Below are 14,371 nucleotides of genomic sequence, written 5' to 3'. Positions count from 1 at the left end.
TACATATAGTTATTGTAGAGTTTGTTTCTAAGCTCTTCGGGGGCCCCGCCGAGGACAACGGTTGAATCGACGGCACAAGCGAACTGCGTGTGCGATAGTATTATTATTGTACGCGTGCTTAATCCGTTGATCCACGCGAGTATATGGGGATAAATGCACGGACACCCACGAAGTCGTGTTGTCTCGGGAAGAAAGCCGTGGTGGGGTAGGCGATGTACCGCTTCTCGAAACACCAGCCGCGTATACACTGTCGCGCGGCGGCGGTCCTCCGCACGCGAAATAAACGTTTACAACACACTAATACGTGTCCCCGATTTCTCATCGGATGTAATAATACGACTTTAATTCTGTCTCGACATTAACGGTTTACGCGAAGATACGACGGATTGCGTTATTATTTGATTAACCGTACGGAAAGCTTGTCTGTCGCCGTTCGACGAGTATATAAAATAGCACGATACATCACAATAAAATTACAATAGAACAGCTGTCCGATTTCTAACTTCTGCTCGTAATTCGTTTCCAATTAAACCCCGTAAGTGTAGACTTTAAAATCTTATTTCACCCTCAAACGTTTCATCGTTAACCGTTGGTTCGTAATCCCGTTCTCTTGGAAATCAAATACCACATTCCTCGAGATGAAGTTACCGTATTCAAAAAGTGCCGGTATATTAATATTATCAACAAGTAGTAAATCCTCTATAAAATAAATCTTATACTGTCTTTCTGACGCCACTACAGGATTATTATAGTTTATGTTTATATAAATATAATAAAGTTTTTATTTATTTTTGATTTTTTTCTTTTTTTTTTTTGTGCGCTTGAGATACTTTTATTATATTGAAGTTTAGTAATGTATTTTCTATAACAATATGATACAATACGATTTAACAGAAAAGTAAAAGTGTTGGGACTTCTTAAATCTAACATAATCTTTCTGTGCGCGAGCATCAACACTCGACTTTTGTAAGGCTTATTTCTTAAAAATAATCTCGTCTAAAGTTTGATGGAGTGAGCAACTTTCAATATGAAAACAAAAGATAGAAAAACGTCAAACGCTCAACTTTCGAGATCTTTCTTATCCAATAAAATAATTTTGTTTATAATAAAATGAAAAATTATAAATGAAACTTTATTATTTGAACATGCTATACATTTGGATATATGTTATATTTTTACATGTCATTTGTCAACTTTATAATAGATGTACAATATGCTTGAAGCATTAGCATTAGTAGGTAATTCCTACTCGATGAACCGATGTCCAGATGATAGCTTTTACTTGATCGAAAAATATTGCGGCTCATTAAAAAACGGACTATATGTCTATATCACTATATGTGATAACCACAACGATATGATTCGTATTTCAGTGTCTGTACATCATATCGGGGTTTTGATTGAAAAATAAAATTTACTATTTTTCATTATTCGTTCCGAAGTCGACTAAAGATTTTTTTTTATTATAATATCAAGTAGCCATTTACTGTATTAACGAAATTGTATTATTTGATTAGCAATGTTTACAGATGACATTATATTTGTTTTACCATTCGTAGCGGTGCTCCGATAAATCAAAAGACTACTCAAAACTAAAAACAGCGTTCATTTTTCGTTTTTTTTTTTTATATATACGAAAACTGTAGCAAAAATAAAAATCAAAGGTAGTTTAGACACATTTATATCGCGCCAAACGTAAAATTTACTGTACAGTAAATACTGTGTAAATACGCGATTATTACGGTGCAATATCATCGCGCACCGATCGCCATTTCAGCGAGTTTGGTTTTCTTCGCGTCAATGTATATTATTATAATAAGATATCGTATTTTGGCTATTTCACGGGTTGTCTTCGTCGATGAATTTTAAGCAGCTCGTCCGTTCGACATTGCCCGAGATAAATTTTTAACCGGCGCGCACCTGATAACTAAAACGGCGTCAAGTCCATAATACATCAAACGGTACTGCTCTCGCAAAGCAATAAATCGATAAATACTACTGAACACGTCGTGTGAACATAATATTATTACTATAATTACTAGCACAGCAAGGGCACTCGTTGTGTCGACCGATCTAAGTGACGGCCACGGCAAAAGGTTTGGAATCGTTTTCAAAGTACCGCCGTATCACGACGTATCGAATCATATGCCGTCGCGCAGATTTTAGTGCACTCGTCACTTATAGTATCGATAATAGTATATATGGGCGGCGGAAACATACGAATGGCTCGTGCGGTGACATCGGCGAATCGTTAGAAACATTCGATAGAAAGAATTCCAAAGATGATCGCCGCCCGCATCACGCGACACGCCAGCGACAATCGCTCGGACGACATATGACGCTGTCCGGCTATCGTATACCGTCGTACTTCACGGCGGTATAGGTTTTGTTCAACCGGAATTGGAACTGAATCGAAAATATTATGTCGTTGAACGGTCCCGGTCAAAATGACCATATAAACATAAACTTTTGCTTTGCTGATTATTTCGGTAACCACCGCACACGCGCTATCCGCAGTAACTAAACTCCACGAGATATAGGTATCTGTTCACTGGTATACAAAGACATCTTTCGACCACCCAGTAGCATTTAAATCGTTTTAGTCACCGAAAATGATTTTTTATCGTCACGACTTGACATTTTTAAGGAAGGGTTGCCTAAAAAAATAGCACCAGTCGTGAAAATTCTGAATACGTATCCGAGTAGTAGTGGTTGTTTCAGTGTCGACATCATTTATACAAATCGTTAACTATAATCGTTTATTTTAAAAACGAAAATAAATTGTACGGTTTCCGCATATACATTATCAACACCACTAGAGGAATCCACTGAATTATTGCACAATATTAATTATTATAAAAACATTCTAAATTTATTATAATGAATTCATATAGATGGTTAGTAGGTCAAAGATAATATTTTATAGGTGTCACACAAAACAAGGTGTTCAACAACGCGGGCAGATTAAAAAAGATGTAGATAAATGGTTATTTTATGGCGAGGCGTAAAAACGTTTAGAACTGTATTTAATACGTTAAAAATATGACATGCACCGTGCGTATTTTCATAAACCTTTGGCTTAAATCCAAAAGATGTAGTTAAAACCCAAAAGCTAAATGGAAACTTGAACTGATGAATTACGAAAATTAATGAACTTATGAACACGGTTCCATCAGCTTCACGTTATAAGAGAGTTCTGTATATATACGTAAAATAATACCGTTATAAACTGTTCATTTATATTCAATTATCTACGAGGAGCAATGGTGCATAGAGGTGTAGCTATATATGTATTTATTTACTATTAACCTAACACATCATAACATGATTTCATATCAAAAAAATAAATCGATAAATATTATGATATCGAAGATTGCTCATTTCATCTCATCACTGGGATCAACAGACCCCATTTTCAGTAACCCGAGCTCCACTCAAAACCGTTTTTCGAATGTAATAATTTATCATTGCTTTCAAATATTAAGACATCCGCCCTCTCTCCCGCTATATCGCTAGCACAGTTCATCCACAGTTTATATCGTACAAACACGCAGTTTTGTATTTTTGTCAAAAACGAAAAATTGGCGCTTGAGCATTTTCTTTTGTATTCATTTCTCTCGTTAATTGTGTCTTACGTTTATCGTTTACACAATGTACAATAAAACCGTCGATATACTTGATAGTTGATACATACGACTTATGGCCATTATAATTTATTATTAAATGCATAATATTTTAAACAACAATTTTTGAATATTAGAAATTTAAAATAATCACACGAATATTGAATAACAGTTAATATAATCTAACAATTAATATTTAAGTTTAACGTTTTTGAATAAAATCATAACATATTAAATTTAATACATTTATATTTCACTATACATAAATTAGTAATTACACGGAAAATTTAGTATGATATACTTAACACATATTATCATATATCTATTTTTCATATCATAGCATTATGATATTATGTTATGGTAGTTCATCATTTTACTATTTGCACATTTCATTTATATAATAATATCCAAAGCACAACGACAATAACCGATATTTTATGGACAAATAAATAATATTATAACGGTTAAAAATAAAAACAACGAATACATAATCCAACGAATTTATTTAATCGAATTTGTACGAAATAATTCCAAAATACTAGTGAAAACATCAAGTGTTAAAAGCCGAATTTAACTCATTGAGAACGATTTTCAAAGTTAATCTAATATGAATTAGAAACAGATTTAAAGATACTTTGTATTGTACATGAAAGATAAATCGTATTACGGTTTTTATTATACTACTACAAATTAACAGAAACAAAAAAAGTACACTACACGTGTAATATTTTACAATTGTACACCGGTATGAATAAAAACCATCATGATTTAACGTCGGCTCACAGGTTAAATGAGAACCTTTTATTATATTATTTTTGTATATTTTTAATACTCTATGGGTTAATTTTATAAACACAATGCAGTTTTCAATATATTTAGACTAATTTTAAACAATGAATAGACATTTTAGATTCAGTTTACTTTCTATAAATGTTTGAAGCTTCTCATTAGACGGCTGTGTGTGTATTTTATCGACAAGTATAAATGTAAAATACGCGCAGGCAATCTGTATATAGGATAAAAACAATTTCATCCAGAAACACGAAACTCTATGCATAAAATATTAAGTATAAACAGCACAAGAAAACCAGGATAAAAGGGAGTCACTACTATGCAATGCCATAATATTAAGGTGCGTAAATCATAAAATCATGAATTCAATAGTCATTGTATTCGTCAAAATAGAATGTCTCGAATTCATATAATTTATTTAAAAATATGGCACTCGAACGAACGACATGAATATAATGCATACAAATAAATATATATTTTTTCCGTCTATACGAAACAGTTTGTACCTATATACATATATGTATAAAAATACATATTTAAACGCACATAATATATAATAAAAGTAACGAAAACTGCGAGATAAGCTTTTGCAAAATAGTTAGGTAATCAATGATTTCAGCTCTCACGTTTTTTAATGTAATGATAGTAACAAATTATAGTCTATATTGTAATTAAATGTATTTTTCTAATAATATTAATATTATATAACCTAAATCTATTGTCAATGTATTCGAAAAATCTTATATATTCTGCAAGGATTCTGGATTTATCTTTGTATGCAACAATTTCTTTTCCACGAATATCTTCATTAACCAAAAGAAATCAATACATACTTTAAAACGAAAACTCCCTTATATTTATGATCATTTTTTTTTAAGTTCTTCTCAATTTCTTATGAGACAGGCAATCGAGAATTTTGTAAAACAACCAATCTAAAGCATCATCTGTTTTCAATTTTCCACTTAAATAGAATTGTTGCATAGACACTTTGAGTTTTCTAACAGCCATAAAAGTGTATATATATATATATTTTTTTTAGTACACTGTAAAATTAATTCCTCATTCGAATTCATCGAAAAGTATCATCTGTGTATGAATTAAATGTAAATAACATAATATTCAGTGTGTAATATACTTTTTTGTTTTTGGGTCACAACTCACAATAATTCTGTTTTACAATATTATTCTTACTTCTCTTTCCTTATATTATGAATGTTTGACAACTATAATATTACAATATATGTCAGTTTTGACATCCATATGTTATCCCTTGGTTTCGAGTGTTTCGACTATAGTTTTAACGTGCTACGCGGAAATAGTGTTATGCGTGTGTTACGTTTACGGATGAGGCATGTGAGATAGTTTATTAACGAAATTGATTAGTATAATATCCAAAAACCGTTTTGTAGACTATTTTCTGTCGTGCAAAATGTATTGTAAATTGTATTTTATATTGTAATTATTGTTTTAAATATCTCGTTTGATTTTAAAACGGATACAAGGTTATTAAAATTAAAATTGTTTAAACAAGTAATTTATTAACGTTCAACACATATTATTAATAGTCAAACTGCAATGGCTGTGAAGGCACAAACAAATTTCATATTATTTTGTATTTATTTTTTTTATAAGCGACAAAAAAATTAATGTGCTTTTACACATTGCCGAAATACGATAATATCTACAACTCATATCGTTATATTATTTAGAAAGAGGGAGAGGTACGCCTTCAACATATTATATATATGTATTCTAATTTCAACGATCTATTGCGCGTGTATTCCATACGAAATAATTATTGGCAGCTCATTTGTACTTGACCCGTAACAGTTCTCTCGAAAAACAACACTAACACAATAATACAATACCATTGCTAAACACTAATGCGCACGAACCCGCTTGTTCCGTAAACATAATATGTATAAAACGATTTGTTTTGTAATTCAATCAGTCCCAAAACATTGCAATTTTGGTTCCGGTTTAAAAATAGGAGCACAATTAGAGCTTTATATTTATTTACTTTTTGGGGTTGGAGAGTTCTCAAGTCGTCTGGACCTTAGCTAGAATGGTATAAGTCACACTCAATCCATGAGGACGTGGTCTCTATGTATGCCTTTAAAATGAGTTTTAAGAGAACATACAAATAGTACTTTTTGACATTATAATTATTATACAAAAGATTTTCAACGCATAATACGATAATATTATAAGTATAGAGTGTATGGTAATATTTGTTTTGAATACTTATGAGAGGATTTTTAAGGTTTATTATAGAAAATGTAAATATTTATTATTTATTATAATAGGTTATTATAATAACCTATTATTATAACAAATAATAAATTATTGATTGTTCAACTATGCTAAATTTTCTTGAAAATATTCTAATACTTAGCGATTTAAAAAGTAATTAAATGTAAGTTACTTGCATTAACGTATTTATTTTTATAAACCCAACCCAAAATATTTTATACACATACCTATTTTTCAAACCAGCATAAAAAAGGTCAAAATATTTTCAAAAATGTAATATGAAATATTAATATTTCTACGTCAAACTTCCCATTTACGTAAAGAGCTATTCAAAGTAGTACTTTTGTATGACTGCTTAGTCCACAGTCCCACCCAATAATACAAATACAAATATTGAAGTATAGCAAACTTAACTAGAATAAATACATTATTGAAAGTAAGAATACATTCCTAACGATCCACAAAATTACATAATCTCAAATAATTATTATAGTATTGTATATTAGACAATAATTGAATATTTCATTAACATTATTGAATTAGTCATATAACTGCAAGTTAACTATTAATAAAATATAATAGGCAACTGCATTGCTACATTAAAATATAACAAATGATGGTATAACGTACAACAGTACAAGTTATTAAGTAATTAATATTGTTGTAATTCATTTTATTTTTTTTTTTACGATAAACCGATACATTTTCGGAAGACTAAACCTCACCAAGACCCAAATCGCAACTAGTTATTGGATCTTGTATGAGTTATAAGGCAGTGCAACTTTCTATGATCACAATTCACAATAGATACACATTATTTCATTAACAACGTCATTTTCACACAGTAATGAATGTCAGAATCTGTTTATTTTAGTCCAATGACATATAATATTATAATTTATAACACAATTGACTGCGTTATTTTCACACAGTCGAAATAACATTAATTGCCTAATCTAACCGTCATATTTGCGTGATTTTTATCGAAATATATCGTTTATAATGATACCAATAAATTACAAGAAAAAAAATCATCATTGTTCCGAGAGAAGTAATAATTGCGAATTTATAGTATATTCAAATATTTTACTGAAAAGTGTGTCCACCTGGACGTTAACAAAAAAAAAAAAATGATTTTAAAATCATTATTAAACTCCACGAAACTTTCAATATATTTATGTTTTTTTTTATATTTATACATATTATACGTATTTTTTTCGAGGGAGACCAACATTCCTTTTATTAACTTATTGAATTCAGAATTTTTCATTACACGAATCTTATTTACTAACATCGTTGTAAAGTATTTGTGTATTATGCAAATTTCTCATATTTGATAGATATGTATTTTGACGTATCGCAATAGTAAATAATACAAAGATCAATACGACTTGCCGTTTTGTATACGATCTTCGTAAAATAAAATTCATAGTCAATATTACAAAACAATTTCCATTTTTTAAACTTACTTACGATGCATTTTGATAATAATATAAATTCTAAATTTAAATAAACTGCGATAGCAATGACTAATTTGTTAAGACGTCGTACATTATATATTTTCACAAAAAACAACAATTAATCAAATTCTTTTATTTCATAAGGTTGCGCACTCATTAGTCTTATCTATTGTTATTACAAATATTTCCATATTTTCTTAGATGTTTTATTTGAATATATATATTATACATACTTATATGTTATATGTGCATATTATATATACACAATAAGCGCAATATTATTATGTTAATGGATGAATATTAATTAATAATTATTTTAATAATAGCTACGCATATTTACACTATCTATTTTATGGCGATAATGAAATAAAGTGATGTATTTATTGCGAGGTCATAATAATAACTAATAAGTAATTAATACATTTTTAATTAGTATAATATTATGTATTATGTTATATGAACAATGAACATGGATGGATAATATAATATCTCGGATCGGAGACTTAGAAAATTGTTTTTGTTTTAATTTTAAAAATCACTTCTTACTGCACTATAACTATAGGTTATACACAACAGATAGGTAATATTTTATAGTCGTTATAACAGCAAAGGGTTCGAGCAAAATTTCGCAGTTAAAACTGTGGCATGCTCGATGTGAGTGTTTGCGAACCTCGTGAGTAAAAACATCTATATAATTTACGCACATGACAATGTAGAACCACCTTCCGACGGATTGTGGATCAAATCTGTACCGCATACGGGATCGGGGGAAAAAATTCCGCTAAATGTTTTTAAAGGGTCATCGGAGGCGGATCGATAATTCAGTACATACCGCGCTACACACATATTCATATTATATACATACAATATAAATCTTATTTATGTTCATGAGATCCGGACCTAAAGAAAGTGCTTTTGGGTATTCCGCACTGAATCATTATGTCGACGACGTTTTAGTTACGATAAGATAAAATGAGATGTTTGTTTATATGTCCGGTATACTCCTCTAGTAAGTAATTTCATTTTAACAATACATAAAATAACAAGTAAAAGTAATTTACGGATCAAGGCGTGGAAATAAAATGACTGACGCCTAAGCGCGTTTGATGGATTTAGGGCATAGTATAAAACATTATAAACAGTAACTATGTATATAGCTTATATACAAGCATCAAACAAATTGTTATCGCAATTCACAATTCGCAATAATAATATTTTATTTTATACGTATTTAGTATAATGGAAATAAATCGATCGCGTGATGCGTTTTTAATTTTACGATTAGGTACCTACCATACATTAAACACATTATATTATACACTGTAAGTTATAAAACTCATAACGCATGCACGACTTTAACAGCACAGCACAGTTTCGATCCCAAAGTATCAATGCAGTATTCAATTATCAATAGGTATCAGATTATAAGGATAATACATTGTATTATTTGTATTATTATTGAGTTCGTTCATCTTCAAACAAAATCTATATCAGTATTACCAGTAAAAACAATATTTATAGTTCCACATTCGGTATGTAATATCATTTTAATATAAATTACATAATTGTCAAGTAACAATCTTATCATATGTTATTACACTTTGTTTTCGAGTAAAGTACTATAATATAATATTGTGAACACAAATGTAATATATATAAAAATGCGTTAATCAAATAAACGTTAAATTTCGATTGTATGGATTTGCGAGTGTGTGCTTTAACATTAATATTATGTAGTTTAATCCATAAAATAAATATTCAACATAATTTTAATATTATTTAGCCAATTTAACGTCATATATGCACGATCTCGTTGCGTACATTATTCATCATTGTATTTACTTATTTAAAATATGCATTAGCTTTATTTAAAATATGCATTAGCTTTATACTAGAGTGCAGATAACGCTTTGATTAAAAAATCGTTACCTCTAAGGTTCTAACAGTACTACTCGGCGGTGGTTTGAGAACTAAATCGAACAAAATATAGATTTATATTATGGCCTTTATTTCGTAACCAAATATGGATAAAAACCCGAACAAAATTATACGTTGAATATTTTGTCAATATCTGTTGAATCAAGTCGCATGTCTTTTGGAAGTTAATTGTCTGTAAAATGACATGTTGAAATGGGGTACATATTTTCTCACTCGACACAGTTTATCTATCTAGTGAAATAAGTTTTGTATGGTAGAAGGGGTGACCAATGGATTGACATCTAACCTATATGTACAAAATAATAGTCGTTTTCAAGAGTTTTTTAAAAAAATGCATTAATGAGGACCCGATTTAAGTATCTTAAAAACTTACAAAAAATAAAATAAAATAAAATACTAAGTATCTATTATATTTTAACTATAGGTTAGCATTCATATATTACCGCTATATTATATTCATAATATATGAAATATGCATTACCTATAATGAAATAACTAGATTTATTTATGAATATGAAATAAAAGATTACATTTTTAATCGTTTTCTAAAAAATCATGTATTACGTGTATAATAATATAATTTTAAAACAATAAACAAGATAAACAATAATAAATGTAATTTTTTATTCTATAATTTAAAACGCTATGTTATTTGAATTTGTTTCACAATTTTCAAAACTGTTTTGACTTTTTAACTGGACATATTCAAAAAATAAATAAATAAGCCATAACGGATCTGACCCCTATATCCTCCTTGAATACGCCCCTGTATCTATCGCTATTGAATTTGGCGCAGCCTTTTTGTTTAATATTTATATTATGCTTGTACGTATCAATATTTGTAAAAAATAATACGATAAAATGTCAAATTTCATAAGCGACTTATTGGTTGATAAACGTACATAAAAAGATTTTAAAAATTAATGAAAATTTATAATTTGTACGTATTCTGACATGAAAAGTTTTACAAATTAAGCCAACAAAAAATACCGATAACTATTCACCTAAAATAAAATATACGTTATGCACAACGATGCCCATATGTGACTTAATTTCAAATCGTTCAAATTAATACTTAAAACTACATCGGTGCACTTATACAACAACAATACAGCATAGACACACAAGTTATAGAAATCATATTATTATTTAACGATAATATATTAATATAGGATAAGTATACGTGTTATAGTGATAAATTAAAATATAGTATGGGTGAGACAGTGATACCCTCCCCTGCGAAATACTTCAAACATCAAAATACCTAAATGCATATAATATAATTTGCGCGCACACGACACACGTCATACATAGATAATATATACCTACTCATATTATCATCGTTTTGCCGCAATATGTGTATATCGCGATCGACTCGGCGGGTACCTATATATAGCACCCATACCTACGACCTATCTACCTACAAGCGGGCTACACTACAACAAAGCGGATCGGTAATACAAATGGTACGTCTATATGTTTAATCTATCAAACGTCCATCGCTCGCCCCGGCGCGGCGAACTTTTCAACCACTGAACGTTTTTGTGATCCGTCTCTATAACGTTTTATTATTACTCATTTATTTTACTGAACATCTCGAGTTTCAGCTACATTCAGGGGCGTATTTACCGCGAGGTAAATGGTTGAATGGATCTTTTCGCGTTTTTTTTTTTTTTGTACCTATTGTACACACCAATTAATTAAAATAAAACAACAAAATATTATGATACACTATTTTATAAATTTATATTAAATTAATAGTAAATATTTTAACTTGTTACCGTGTAACCGAGAAAAAGAAATAAATACAGATAAAGTTATTCAAAAATGTTGCCGTGAAAGAAAAATTTAAATAAAATTTACAACTCTACTAAATTGTATTACATTTATTATTGTTTTTGTTAAGTAAAGTGAACAACTGAAATTTAATTTTCAATACTCCCTCTGCGCACCGCCTAACGGAAAACTAAATACGCCCCTGGTCTACATATAATTACTATATTATATTACAATACTATATGTCTATATAATGAACATATTATATAAATCAAAAGTGCATAAATGACAAATCAACAAAAATAATATTGTAAACAAGTTACACTAAATCTAAATAAAACAATAAACTATGAAATTACTTACCTACGGTCTATCGTAGCGGATTTATCAGCTTCTTTCGCGTGTCTTATTTACTTATATTGATATATATATATATTGATGTGAGTCACTAATCGAGTTATTCTATATATATTTTATGTAATTAAATTTATATTTTATATTTATATATATATATATATATATGTTATATTGGTAATTTTATAGATATTACTACACAATTTATGTCATCTACGATACGGCTAAAAATATGTATAATATTACAATATAAGGCGGGAGTTGTTGACGATAGTAATGATAATAACAACAACAATACTAATACAAATATTATGCGTTTGTAACAATTGTGTTATTTTGGTATTTAATCGGTTCGTTATTGCGTCGGTTGTAATTTGTATTACGTACGAATTTGAAAACGACGCGTAATCCTCGCAGGAGAGAAGACACGACAACGATTTTATGCTAAGCACGTGAATTGTATCGCATGATGAACTCGATGTATATATATATATATTTTATAGTGTGTATTGTGGAAAACAGTTACGACGAAAATAGGTCAGCTAAATTATTATTATTATATTTTTTTATACAAAAAAAAATTATATATAAGTTAATATATATATATATATATATGAATGTGTGTTAGAGCTGCACCGACACTACTGGTTAAGTGTGTTCTACTGCTAAAATGCTGCTGGCCGACTGGGGATTACTCGCGGTGTACGCGCGCTACGACCCTTTCGATTGCCCGCGACCGGCGGTGGCGGCGCAGAACGGTTGAACGTCGTGTCAACAGGGTGAGCCACCGTACGGAGGCGTCGGCGACGTCTCTGCCGGGGCCGCGTGCACTATAATAACCGCCGTCGCCCGCGCTTTGCTCAGCAATGCGATTTTCTTTTCTCCTTTTTCGCGTCTCTCTCTCTCTCTCTCTTTGTATCCTCCCCTCCCCCCATCCTCCGAGTCACAGTGGAGATATATATGTATGTATATATATAAATGCATGTATATATATATATATATACACAGTCCTACACTCGGGGACCACAGAGAACCCTTACACCCTACTCCAAAATCTTTAGCTGGGCAACGTCGAACTATATTAATATACACTCGTCTAAATATATATAGACACACTGTGTATGTGTTATGTACAAGGTATTATATACAAGTGCCGGTGGGTTGAGAAACATCCTCTTTTTATTTTTTTACAAAAAAGTCCTCTCCCAAGAACACACAAAACCGCCTAGAACTTTTGTTTGTTTATACACGTGTACATAATGTCCATGCTTTACATTAGGACTCCGACATTTTGTCCACGTATAACCGCAAAACACTGATACAGATCCATATATAAAACGATCAAATCGTATAATACATATATGATGACTAATGACTATAATTGATTAGTGTTGGTGATGGGGGGGCGCATTTTAATATAGGTTGCTGCCGAAATTGAATTGAGCTTGGTTCGATTTAGTATACCTATACTACAGTTTCGGGGTATCTTTATGTGATACGAAAAACAATTTTAACACGCCAACATATTACAACTAAGCAATTATTAGCCTTGAATAATGACGACGGTCTCATCCGCCCCTTTCCTCGGGGCATCTGGGCTATAATCAGAGATTGATAAACTTATTTGAAGAAGTTGAAGCCCCGGATCTATTTTGTGCAAGCTTTATTATTACTTATTTAATATTGTCATGATATAATAATAGTGTACATTCCTAAGTTAGTAAGTTTCTTCACCAATCCCTAAAGACCAAAATCAGATAGCCAAAAACAAATGCTAAAATTTATAAAATAAATTATTATAGACAATTTATTGTAATAAAAAAATAATGTGTACAAACAAAATCCTAATATAATTAGTATCATATTATTATTTAAATATTTATAAATGATTACTAAATAAAATATTATTGTCAAGCATATTTGCAGATGAGGCTTATTTCTAATAAGAAAAAAAACTACAACCATCATATGATTCAATATTTTAAATCACATAATGTAATCCGTGGTATAAATAAAGTTGTAAAATCACTAATCAAATGTCCATATTCTATTCAAGTCAGAATTTCAAATGTTCACCTACATTTATGTTATCAAATAATTGACATGCAATCATAATCAAAGACCGATTAATCTAATAGAATACAACTTAAATTTGACTAAATTAATAAATAATTA

The 14,371-nt window shown here is 30.0% G+C and overlaps 1 protein-coding gene across 2 annotated transcripts in view; it reads right to left on the bottom strand.

Moving 5' to 3' along the window:
* The window catches only part of LOC132924017 (uncharacterized), a 153,643-nt gene extending 140,737 nt beyond the window's left edge, over positions 1 to 12,906 (bottom strand). The window contains exon 1 of one of the 2 annotated variants that reach the window (XM_060988084.1): positions 12,206 to 12,906. The gene's annotated coding sequence lies outside the window, so the exon portion shown is untranslated. The remainder of the gene's footprint in view (positions 1 to 12,205) is intronic. The other variant, XM_060988091.1, reaches the window with a different exon arrangement.
* Between the last annotated feature and the right edge of the window lie 1,465 nt (positions 12,907 to 14,371).

This window comes from Rhopalosiphum padi, chromosome 1, assembly GCF_020882245.1.
Source record: "Rhopalosiphum padi isolate XX-2018 chromosome 1, ASM2088224v1, whole genome shotgun sequence".
NCBI lineage: Eukaryota > Metazoa > Arthropoda > Insecta > Hemiptera > Aphididae > Rhopalosiphum > Rhopalosiphum padi.
This window is presented reverse-complemented; position numbering and strand designations above follow the sequence as displayed.